The sequence below is a fragment of the Diceros bicornis genome, chromosome 15 (genome assembly GCF_020826845.1).
Source record: "Diceros bicornis minor isolate mBicDic1 chromosome 15, mDicBic1.mat.cur, whole genome shotgun sequence".
NCBI classification, from domain to species: domain Eukaryota; kingdom Metazoa; phylum Chordata; class Mammalia; order Perissodactyla; family Rhinocerotidae; genus Diceros; species Diceros bicornis.
Window position 1 is genome coordinate 56,461,981 of NC_080754.1, and position 12,921 is coordinate 56,474,901.

At 35.2% G+C, this 12,921-nt stretch overlaps 1 long non-coding RNA gene across 2 annotated transcripts in view; it reads right to left on the minus strand.

The window, feature by feature from the left end:
• Positions 1–4,936: 4,936 nt before the first annotated feature.
• The window catches only part of LOC131414999 (uncharacterized), a 62,680-nt gene continuing 54,695 nt past the window's right edge, over positions 4,937–12,921 (minus strand). For both annotated transcript variants that reach the window (XR_009222286.1, XR_009222285.1), the window contains exon 4: positions 4,937–7,021. This is a non-coding gene — a long non-coding RNA (uncharacterized LOC131414999). The remainder of the gene's footprint in view (positions 7,022–12,921) is intronic.

Genomic DNA, 12,921 nt, shown 5'->3' on the forward strand with positions numbered 1-12,921 from the left:
GTAAAGTTAGGAACTGCATTAATCTGTCAGATAGTTTCATGGTAGGATTCATATAAATCTGTTCCTTTGCTATACAATTTAGAACAAAATAGAGTCTAAGAAATAATCTTTGGTAAATTGAGAAGAGGTATTATGTAATAGATCATTTAGAAAATACAGCCAAACTATCCCATTTGGAAATTTTGCAAGGCTTTGTTGTTGTTGCTTAATCATTAAGATATATATCAGGGAGTATGCTTCCACTCTTTACTTATTGTGTCAGGATAATTGTGCAGCAAAGAATTAACCTTGACCAATGAGAGGTTTAGCCTTTGCCCTGGTTTCTAGGAGGTAATTTCAAGGTTCTTCTCATGTCTTACCTTCTTTACCTGGTGGCCTCTGGCCATGCCTGGTAATCTATGCTAACAATGTGGTTTATGGTGGGGGACTTTGGACCACTCAGTATCAGCTCAACCCCTGCAAGGGTTGAGCCTAAGGTCAGCCATGTGGGTGGTGAATCATTTTTATATGATCAAGCCCTAATAAAAATTCTGTACACCAAGGCTCAGGTGAGTTTTCCTGGTTGGTAATACTCCATGCATATTGTCACACATTGTTGCTGGGAGAAATAGGTGTTTTTTGCACTACTCCACTGGGAGAAGACAATTGGAAGCTCTACACCTTGATGTCTCCTGGACCCTGCCCTATGGACTTTTCCTCTGTTGATTTTAATCTATATCCTTTCACTATGTAAGTCCTAACAATGAGTTGATGGTGCTCAGGGCAAGCTGCCCCAGGAAGCACCACTCTGGTATGCGGATTATTTCGAGCTGAAGACAATAAGGACTCAGAGAGCTCAGGAAAAATATTTGAGTTTCCCCTCCCAAACTGCCTAAAGAATTTAAAACCAAAAAAATCTGTTTTAGGAAGGGGTTATTATCATGACTGCTATAAAAGATAATTTAGGATAGAGGTTACAATAGAAAAGGCACCAACAAGCCCATCTTATCGGGAGTCCTGTCTCTCTGGCCACATTCTTTGGATGGCCCTGCGAGGAGTTGTCAGACAATCATTTACAAGGGAAGTCTCCATTTGTAAAGGTATCTCCCTCTCTGTATTGAGAAAAAGGGGGGGTGAGCTCATTTCTAGTAACTTATCAATGTGGAAGATGAGGCCTTGGGGCTGTATAATAAACCTTACTCTTGTTTACTGTGCTTTAGTGGTAATCTCCTGTAACTGACTCCCCCACCCCCAAAATCCTCCTTTGTCATTGGCTGAAAATGATATTTAAGACGAGAATTTCTGCTATTGTGTTGAGAAACGCAGTGTCCCTGCTTTCTCCCATGTATACATGTTATTAAACTTGGTATTATTTTCTCCTGCTAACCTGTCTTGTTGATTATTTGGCCAGCTAGAAGAACCTTAAGGGAAAGGGCAGAGGGAGATTCTCCCTCTTCCCCCAACAGAGTAAAACAGCTTTTCTAAGTGAAAAGTCCTTCTAGCAAATTATTGAATCTAAGAGGGGTCTTGGTGACCCTGAAACTTGCAATTGGTGTCAGATGTGAGAGTAGTCTTGAGATACTCAAACTTTGTACCCTCAGAGGTCACTTTACCTCTTAACTGCACCAAATCATGAACTAAATCCATTTACTGGGAACAACATTTTCTCATCTCTTTTTTGGGGGATTAGGGGAGGGAAAGAAGCTGCTTAACCTCTATCAATCTCAATTTTCTCATCTGTGTAATGAGAATAAAAATGTCTATCACAAACTATCTGTGAAAATTAGGTTTTTATAAATATGTAAGTATTCTATCAAATAAGTCTGGCATGTGGTATGGAGGCAGTAAATGCTAGAACCTAGCTCTTCTTTCTAACTGAAATAATATATACCATAATAATTTACTGAGCTTTATAATCAATTCACTGATTTGTATACAAAAGAAAATTATTTTTCTTTTTCTAATATTATTTAGTTGTATTCATTTCACCTAAAGTATTTTCTGTCACTGAAGTTGAATACCAATATACGTGGGTGTACTAAATTATATAGAAATATAACTAAAACACTTTGGTTACTACGAATATTCTGTTTCCATGACTTTGCAGTGAGTCCATGTATCTCCATAACAGCATTCTGTTGATTTTTCTCTTGAAAGGTTTTAAAGTTATGTAAAGAAAAAAATATATATAACTCTGTGCAGTTCTGAGACCTGCCGTGATGGTGCTGGGAGTTATTTACAGAAGATGTATTTCTTCTGTTGGGAATACATAACACAAGTTTTCCTTATTGTTCTGGACATCTCACCCACTAAACCATTCGTTTTCTCTGAGGACAGAAGTAAATAGCACAATTTGTTCTCAAAGATGACTAGCTGTTTCTGAAATGCGAGGAAGCTCATGGTAAATGGGCAGAATGTTAGAAATAAATAAGAAAAATGGGGCAGCAGAAATAAATCTTTTATGATGCCATGTCTCATTCATTTATACGGAAGTAGTCTTTTGCCACAGCTACAGGTGACAAGAAACAACAGAGATTGCTAATTTGAAATATTCCTGAGAGAATAACTTTAGCATCAAAGTACTTTCATCAGCAGCCTCAAAAGGCACTTATGTAAACTTTTTTAAAAAGTACAAACCAAAGATTGGTTTACAGAGAACAATGATTTATTTATTTACAATCCTAGGAGTGTTATTTTGTTATTATTAAATTTAATCCTTATGAGTCTCCTTTTTTTTGCAGTAAATATTATATAAATCAGTTATTAGAGATGAAGGAAAGAAATATTGGGATTTCCAAAAATGTTATAATGGTTTTCTTTAACTGAGTATAGCCACTTGTAAGTCGTAGCTTTATTACTTGATAGACAACAAATAGTTTTATCACCTTTTTCCCAGGAAATACTTTCTTCTCACTCAAAGTAATTGGAACAAGATAAATTGTCCTTCTTCAAAAAAATAAGGCAAACAACAAACAGAACAATGTGAGATAGAGGGGTAGAATTAGGCTAGGTCAGTACTTATTCAAGCTAAAGAAATTATGGCAAATTATATTTTCCAAACATGGCCACGCCCATATGTATTCCATCTCTTATGTTCTTACAAAGTGAAGTCTAATCCCCTCCAATTGAATATGGGTTAGCCTCAGTAACTTGCTTCTGTGAAATAGAATACAGCAGAACTGTCACTTTATGACTATACTGCTTCTACACCGTTATCTTTCTCTTGTGAAGCTCACTCTTGGATCTCAACCACCATGTATTGAAGAAACCATGCTGCTACACAGTGTCAACAAAAATCTCCAGAGTACAAGAATTTTTAGTCAGGAAAGCTTTACTGTGCAAACGCTTTGCAAACCCAGGAGACGTGACAAACGGAAAGTACACTCCCAAGAACAAAGAAAGGGGCTGCCTTTATAGAAAAAGTTCTCACCCAGGTTCTGTTACTGAACCAAGTGGGCTTGCCTCCTGGTGAGTTAAATAAGACTCTACACCAGTGGAATTTGTCTCACAAAGTAAAGTGTATTTGCAACAAATAGGAGGCCATGAGGAATCATTTCCAAAGTCATGGTGTCCCGGAACAAAGGAAAGCAGGAATTTTTATTTGGTTGGGGAATGAATATTCAAAAGGGAGAGGCGGGTATTAACTTGCACAGGCTCCATTGGAGAAAATACTTCCACATAATGAGGCCTAAACTCCTCCTGGAGAGATCTTTGCATTAAAAACAAGGCAAAGGTCATGGGCATAGCTTTTGTGGTGAGGCTTGGTCAGTTTCAGGATGGTTGGCGGTTATATCTCCTTTGAGTGCCTCACTTGGTCAGTTTCAGGATGGCTGGTGGTTACATCTCCTTAACACACAAAAGGAAAAGAAACAACTTGGAAAAACAGTTAATTGCTTCCAAACTCACTTTTGAGTTTCTCAAGGCACCTAGTCCATGACAGTTCCACTCAGCTCCGCTTTCACAAATGAGGGTTTCAAGCCAGCTTAGATTGGTTGGCTGGGTCACAGTTTTATTGGTGAAGTCCACGTGGCTGTTAAGGGCTTCTGTAAGATCAGGAACTTTGGCAGAGTCAAAGCTTAAGAGTGCATTCTGTGGTTTTTCCTAGAACAGAGTATGTGTCTGCATCTCGTCAGTCTTCACCATCTTGTGTTGAGGTCCTGGTTAGCCACACAGAGTCCATCTCGTTCTCAGGGATCTTTTTGATTTCATCTTATTCCACAATAGAAAGGAGACATGTGAGTTTTCTGGTGGTAACCCCAGCTGATAACACAGCTTCAAGTACCAGACGCTCGAGTGAGTGAGCCTCTGATGATTCTAGCTCTCAGTCTCTGACGCTGTGTGCCACGTGGAATGGAAATGAGCTGTCCCCCTTGAGGCCTGTCCAAATTGCATATTTTTGAGCAAAATAAATGTTGTTACTGTCTTAAGCTATTAAATTTTGGATTTTTTTTTTTTTTTTAAATCTAGCAATAGATAACAGGAACACTAAATTTGAGGCAAAATGTTTTCAGACAAGATTAGTCCTGTGTGTTATTCAAATAGTAAAGATGATATAGTCAGGGTGGAAATACTGCAAATTATGATTGTTTCTGATGACTTTTAGTGGAGATCTTTGTGCATATTTGGGCATAACCAGTGTTAAGTCTCCAAAGCCCCATATAAACAAACAACATATACACAAGTAACTGGGGTTAAAATTGTCATATATTTGATAATTATTAGGTAATCAGTATTTTAAAATAAATTGGGCTAAATGGAGCATAATCCTAATATCTGTAAACACCTAAAATGGTGTAACAAACTTTATTCCTTTATGTTGACTGAAAGATTGCTTTATTTTAACAACTTGTTTTGAAAGAAGTAACACACCTAATTGCCATGTGTTCTTGAGAATGTGGAAGATATTGCTTTCTATTCTTTGTCATAATTATAGTATTTATTCTGAAGTTCAGCCTTATTGTAAAGGTAATTTCAAACATTTAAATGTCTCATCTATTTTACATAAATCATGTGAACCCTAAAGGTATAGTATATATATAGAAGATAATATGACAACTTTTCTTCACGTTCTTTTTTAAATATTTATACTCAGATAAAAAGAATCACCTGTTTTATTAAAAAAGGTAACCTTGATTGTGCCTTTATATAATCATGACACAAGTCCCTTACATAAAATTGAGAGAAATCTCTATGGATGGTGTAGGAAGTGTGTCCTGAATAAAGGGAGATACACCCTTTCTCTTCACTCATTTATCCATAGGCTATCACCTTTTTTATCACCACTTTTTGGTTCATTTCCTCTTTTTGTGATCTTAATAGGAAACAGTGGAGCAGTAGGAATGTTTACTAATCTTTTCCTAGACTTGTGAAACAAGGAATGAAGAGAGAATTAGTTCGGTACCCTGCATATGTGTATTTAATCTTGTGCAAAGTTATAGTCCTTAGGCAGGGAGCCTCAAAAGGACACAGGCCAATTCAGGCCAAAGAACCAGCAGACAACTTGCCTCTGCACTCAGAAAAGAGTCCAGTATGGTGCCAGTGATGGCAAGAGGATGCTGATGGGTCGAGGTGTAATATCAAGGGCTGTGTTATTTTTTCTTTCTAATCCAAGAAGTCTCATTTTTAAGCCATTCTGGTTAAAAATGAAAAATTTTCATTGCATTTTATTCCAACTCAAGCAAAATGAACAAATTCAGAAGATTTTACTTATACAGTCCTTTAAGTCCCCTTAGCAACAATAATTATAACACACTACTGATATCAGTGGCCTAAAATTTAGATAAGACTTCCCAAGGAGCTCAAAATAATTTCTTTTTTGCCTTGAATATCATCAGACATTTCTGAAGAGTAAGTAAAAGTTATTATTATTATTTCAAAGGTGGAAAAATGAAATAATGAATTAAAATGAATCCCCAAAGATCATATTGCGATATAGTAATAAAACATAAAGGCTTAGTAAGAGAGTTCTATGTTAAAGGCTTATTAAGAATGAATTGCTTATTTTGCATCCTAACTTCTTCCCTCTCTTTCCATCCCTTCCATCCACAGATGTTGAATGAATACCTACTATGTGTCAGGTACTTGGGCTCTGGGAATGTGAAAATTGTTTATCCATGATCTATGCTTTCAAAGTGATCACTGTGTACTTTACTACTAAACAAGAGCGTGATTTATATTCAAGGAAATGCAAGACACCGTTTAGTTATTTTCTGTGGATCCCTGTCTTTCTATCCATCTGGGTTAGGAGTCTCTCTTACATAGATCCCATAGTTCCTCTTTCTGCAGATGTTTTCAAACCGTATTGTAGTCAGTTATTTCTATGTAGCATGTCATGTTTTGTCTAATATGACATTCTTATTAAGAGGCACAATGAATTAGACGAGGAATCAACATCCTAGGCAAAGACCCTCCTCTAGGCTCAACATGAGTGATAAATGATCCATATTCCATAGGAACTGATTGATTCAATCAAATCTTAGTCTCTAGGGAAAATTGAATGTAAGACACTCAGAGAGGGAGTGATAAAAACAAAAACAGACAAAGTAAGAGAATCTGAGACTAGAGAGAGAAGCAAAGTCATGATCAAGGGGGAAGTCAAGGCAGTAGGGAATAAGACTCCCATTTCCTAGAGGACAACAAAAGGCCAAGTCACCAGAGCTGCAATTTGGATCACTAGGATTTCTTGTTTCTGGTCTCCAAGGCTCAACTGTGGTACGTTGAGATGGCTTTATATATTACAATTACATATATATATACACACACACACACAGACACATAATTTATATGCATGTACTTATATGTATATATAAATTTATATATAGTATATATACATATATATATTTTTGCTGTCATAAAAAGAAACAAAGCAATAATCAATTACTTCTCATTCATGGGTATGCTGGCTCAGCCAGTCTCAGCTCTAGGCTGCAGGTAAAGTTCAAATTTGCTCTTTGTGTCTCTATTCCAGCGTCCAGGCTGAACGCTCACTGGCTACTTGAGCCATAATCTTCTCAGATGGATAGAAGGAGCTCAAAAAGTCAAGCTGAAATACAAAGCATATATAAAAATCAGCATGTCTAAAAGCTGATATTCAATTTGTAGGAAAAATGTCTGAGAGTATTATGTAGCTTCTTAGGAGCTAAAACTGTAATTTTAAACTTATTTAAGAAATACCAGCAAACATTTATATATAAATCAATTTAATAACTGAATATATATACATTCAAATACCCTTTAAAAATTGCCATCAAGATTTTTTCAAAGTCTAAAATACTTCAAAAAGTTAACATATTTTGTTTCACTTTCCACTGTAAAAAAAACACAAAACTATATTATATAAGAGCTATCTGAAACAATGGTAGATATGTCAGCCAAAATTCAGATAATGATGCTAGATGTATAAAGATTCAGAATTCAATATATTTTAACACTATGAGTCATTAAGCCTTGTGAAAAATCAAACATGCCTAACCTTGTCCCATCTTATGACCTTTTGACTTGGTATTCCCTCTACAAGGTATTCTCTCTGCCCAGATATTTGCATGGCTCTTTTACTCACTTCATTGAGGTCTTTGCTCAGTGTCAGTTTCCCAGAGGGGTCTTCTCTAACTACCCTCATTAAAATAGTGCAGTGTTAGAACTCTGTTTTGTTTCTTCCAACAATGCTTATCACAAACAAATATTGCTTTATATACTGAACGGATTTTGTTCCTAATAGAGTAGAAACTTCATGAGGGCAGAAGATGTATCCATTTTATTCATTGAAGTGTTTCCAGGGCCTAGAATAGTGCCTGGCACATAGTTGACACTCAGGAAATGTAAGTTGAATAAATGTATTATGCCTTTGAGTGTTAGATAGACAATGATAAACTCATATTGAAAATTAGAAGTCGAGAAACATTGGAATAAACATGACAATTTATATTTCAGTTTTATCTGTGATTTCTCCTCATCTCAACATTAGTTCCATCAGTGAACTATACTCATTAATTACTTTTTTGCCCAGGGCTCCTTTTAATGTAAATTATTTAAATTGTGACAGATTTGCCCTCAAGGAATGTGTTGCCTAAGGATAAAGAATATAATCTAGACATATTTAAATAAGCATATCAGCAAATCTGGGAAAATGATGCTTTAGTGTAACCTTTATCATGATGTATGAATTAAAATCTAAGACTTTTCTACTTAAAAAACATAAAAAAATAAGTATTATTTGTATTGTAGTGTGGCTTTTAAAAAACATTTCTGTTTAAATTTAGTGTTAAATTATAAACATATATACATCATTTCAGTTATATATGTATATGTATTAGGTAGACAGACATAATTTCAGAAATGAACATAGGTTAAATATTTAAGTCCTACTTCTCACAAAATTTAATATTCCCATTTGGCTGAATGGATTGTTAGGCTGGGATTTTGAAGATTAGTGATAATTCCGTTTAATTTAATACATATAAATATAAACAATTACACAAAATTACAGTAATTTATAGTAGTTAGGCTTTTGCACAAAGATTACAAAATTAGAAAAAGCTGTATACTAACAATTTACCATAGAATCTATACCTGTGTGTGTGTGTTTATGGTGTGAAGCCAAGAAGACTCCTTTCCCCAGCACAGGGTTAATAAAATCAAGCAAATGAGAGCATATGCACTGATTCTTCAGAGTTACAATTAAGGGTGGCTTTGCCATTTAGGATCTTTCTGCTATTCGTCAAGTTTTGCATCTATCTATCTGTCTATCTATCCATCTATCTATTCATCAAGAAGAAAAAGTATTTTTCAAGGATAGCGTAATATCATATAAAGGCACAAGAATGTCTAAAAGGAAACATAAGCATCGTTATCTATACTCATGTTGTACTCATTAATTACTTAGTAAAACCAGATCTATTAATTTGGTAGAGCAGATGAGAGGTTTGTGCATTGTTTTGTCTCTAAACAAATTTTTTGCTTTTACTTTGCAAAATTAAAATGTCCATTGAGAAAATTTTTCCACAGAAGTTAATATTTTCCACCAAAGTAATAAGGTCTCTCCCGGTCACAAGAAGGTTGCCAGATCTCTGGATGCTGCATCCCTTAACACTGATTTCCAGTGGGAAGGGATTCTCTCTTTCTCCAGCTATTTATCAATGATTAATAAATTAAATGTTCAGAATTCCACTCTAGTTTGACCATCTTAAGTCAGAACCAATCACTGTCACCAACCTGACGAAATATACCTCAACTAAGAGGTGTGATTAACATCAGCTCTTGCAGAGCTTTTCAGGGTAGGCTTTTCCAAAGCACTTGGCAAGAATGGGGAACCCAGTCCAGAAAGTAATATGACAGAAAACGTATACTTTCTTCCTACAAGGAGCCTTTCACTTTTACATTCATAATACATTTGTTTTTATGTATATGTATGTATTAAATATTCATACCTAACACACATATAGAAAAAGAAAAAAGAACTATATGGAACAATAATATACATCACTCAGAACAGAAAAATAAAGTTTCATGTCTTCCTAAGGGGTTCACAATTTAAATCTTGTTTCACAAACAATCTTGCTTTTCCTAGATAAAGGATTCCTTTAAGAGCCAAGATGTGAAGAGGCTTGTTTGGGAGAATGTTGCTCATTGCTCTAAAAAATAGTGAGCCAAGAAGTAAGAGTTCTAGTTTTATGCTTTCTTACTTAAGCAAGAAGTATATTTTACTGAAGAGAAAAATTGAACTACAAAAATAACCATTTCATAAAGAATTTGAGTCTCAAAATTCAGAGTCTATGGAACTAAATCTGAGGAAGATGAGATACCTCAAAGTAATTTTTTATGCCTTTGTTTGAATATTTGTATTACCTAATTTTATGGAAACTATGATTTTGTCAACTGTAAGACAATGTTATTTTCTGTTTTACTGAGAAAGAAAAAAGGCTACCGATTATAACAGTAAAATGTCATTGATTTTTAACTATGTTCTTATATCAGAGATGTCAAATCATGAAAACATGAGTCACTTACAGTTTAAGAAATATAATTTGTTCATTTTTGGGCAAAACTATTCCAAAATATTATATAAAGAGACAAATGCACTTCTCTATCAATTAAAAAACAAGAAACTCATCAGGACTTGTCTTAGACAAGAATTATTCTTGTTGATTAAAATTTTCAGAATACTTACATGTAAGCTTAGAATATAGATAATATATTTCAATAGGAAATCAGGACATGTCAAATAAACTGGTATCGTTTTTATATGGTAATTTTAAGAGGATATTTAATTTTTTAATCTTTAATCTTATAAAATGCTATCTTTGGTAGTATTAAAAACTAGCAAGTGAAGATAACTAAAGTAAACAGTCAGTCAATATCTTGAACAATGGTAAAGGGCATACTTGAATGTTAGAGTATTACGATATAAAAGAATCAAAGAAATTAGCATTCAAATTCTTAGCACAGCTTTAATGAAAATGGAAAGCAAGCAAGTAATTCATTCTCAAAGTAAACATAATATGGGGGCCGGCCCCATGGCGTAGTGGTTAAGTGCACACACTCTGCTGATGCTGGCCAGGGGTTCGGATCCCGGGCGAGCACCGACGCACAGCTTGTCAGGCCATGCTGTGGTGGCGTCTCACGTAAAGTGGAGGAAGATGTGCATGGATGTTAGCTCAGGGCCAATCTTCCTCAGCAAAAAAAGAGGAGGGTTGACATGGATGTTAGGTCAGGGCTGATCTTCCTCACAAAAAAATAAATACATAAATAAATAAACACAATATGTCTATTGTAGTTCCTTTATTTTTTTTTTTCCTCTGGAGCTGAGCAATCTCAATGATATGGTCATCAGATCAAACATTAATTTATTTCAGCACACTATGTTTGCACAAATTTACTTCCTCTACTTGTTTTCATTTATGTAGTGGTTGTCTGATCAAAATAGCTTGTATAAGTCTGAGTGTCCCCTGACAATCATTGTGGAAATGGTCAACTACACCACAAAAAGTACATTGTTTGTCAAAAACTCTTTTAAGGCTAGTTATCAGTCATACCATAAGCTTCAAGTAGAATTAAAAAATTTTGCTACTTGGTAAGTACATCAAAATAAGAAGTTTGAATAACACTCACTTTGCTAATTGCAGCAAAGATACAATAATCCAAATATCTAACAAAACTGGTAGAACTAGGTAAGAGGAAAGAACTGGTAGAAAAGAAATGAGGTGTCTGCACACTTCTTTTCTCAGAAATATTTCAAGCTGATTCCAAAAGTCTGCAGAAGGCAATAGAAATGTGCTAAAAAATATTGATCTATATTGTTTTTTTTATAACGTGAGTTTTGACCTTTGTTGTCTAATTTGTTGCCCTAAGTATTTCACAAAGTGGTGTAAGTATCTCGTTAAGATCTAAGGGCTCTGTAGAGAATACTTCTTATTTGATTTCTGATACTGGTCATTTGTGTTTCATTTCTTTTTCCTTTCCTTAATCAGTTTTGCTAGTGGTTTATTAACTTTATTGATGTTAAAAAAAAAAAACATTTTTGCCTGAAAAATATTGATCTAGATGGTTCCCCTTTAGTCCCATTTATCCCCTTATCCCGTCTTATTTCTTTATAGCTATTGATGCTGTATATAAGAATTGACTTTGTTAATACACCTTTGTGTTAATAATTTTGTATCTCCATGTCCTGTTTATAAAAAGGAAAAACACCACTGTTCTATGGAAAATTTCTAGTTCCAATTTTGGAAATATTTAAAATTTTGACTCGTGCAATCCATTTTTTTTAACTTGCGTTAAACAAATATATCAAAATTTGGCTTTCTGCGGTCAAGAACTGTTATAAAATTGTGTTGAGAATGGAAATTAAATGAAGCAAAAGAACAGCAAAATGCAACTAAACTTTACCTTCCTTCTGTAAGTGCCCACCAGGAACGTCATGTAAGTAATGTAAGTGCCCATTCCTCCTTCCTCCCCTCATATGAGTCAACTGCAGGTTAATGGCATTCTTAATTTAAGCTCTGTCTTAGGCAATGCAAGGGATACACTAGAAAAGTCAGACATGATTTATACATTCAAAAGTCTAGCATTTTAATTGGAAAGGTTAAATATTTCGTGTAAAATAATAAGCAAAAAATACAAGAGAGTATGTAATAAAAGGCTGAGAAGTATGATAGAAAAGTAAGTGAGGTCAAGTGACAAGTAGGTTAGAAGACAAGGAGGTCCCTGAGGAAGTAGCAGGCACTGGGACATGCAAGTCAACCTCTAAAATGCCCGTTGTCATTCAGTCTTTCCTTGAGTCCACTACCCAGATCCAAAGAGGTCTTCATGCAATGGCGAGATCTGTTAAGTCATGGAGCACTGGTAGTAAGTATGCAGAGGACAATGCAGCATCTCAAATGGGATTGGCCTGTGAAGGAGCACAAGAAATCCATCCTCTCTGACGCCACAGCTCCTGCAGTGCTTACTTCTGAACAGATAGCAGGCTGTGGGCAAAGGGAACTCCACTGGCCTACCTGCACTGTGATGCCTATTACTAACTTACTGTGATCTGAAATCTTTTTCCCTCCAATGATGAGAAAATTGACAAGGACTGTCCTCCATGTAGGTAGAAACCAGGGATAAGTTGGGGCCCTGCCAATGACTGGAGTGGGCAATTATGTCCTTGCAGGTAAAGTCTCTACTATCAATATTAGTTTCTCATGCTTATTAATTTGGGTTTGCAAACCAGCTGAGAATCTCCAACAGCTAGTCTAATATATATGTCCTCATCACTTTAATAAATGCAAAAGCCACCTGAGAAAAAATCATTTTAACTTTCTGTGTTGCCCCATTTTCATTTATTTTTTGAAAATGTTTGATTTGCAAGAAAAAAATGCATGAGATGGTTTCAAGTTTGTAGCCTAGAGCGCAGGGTAAGGGACTGAGAATTAGCCTGGGATTAAAAGCAAGAAAAGCTAAAGCAAAAAT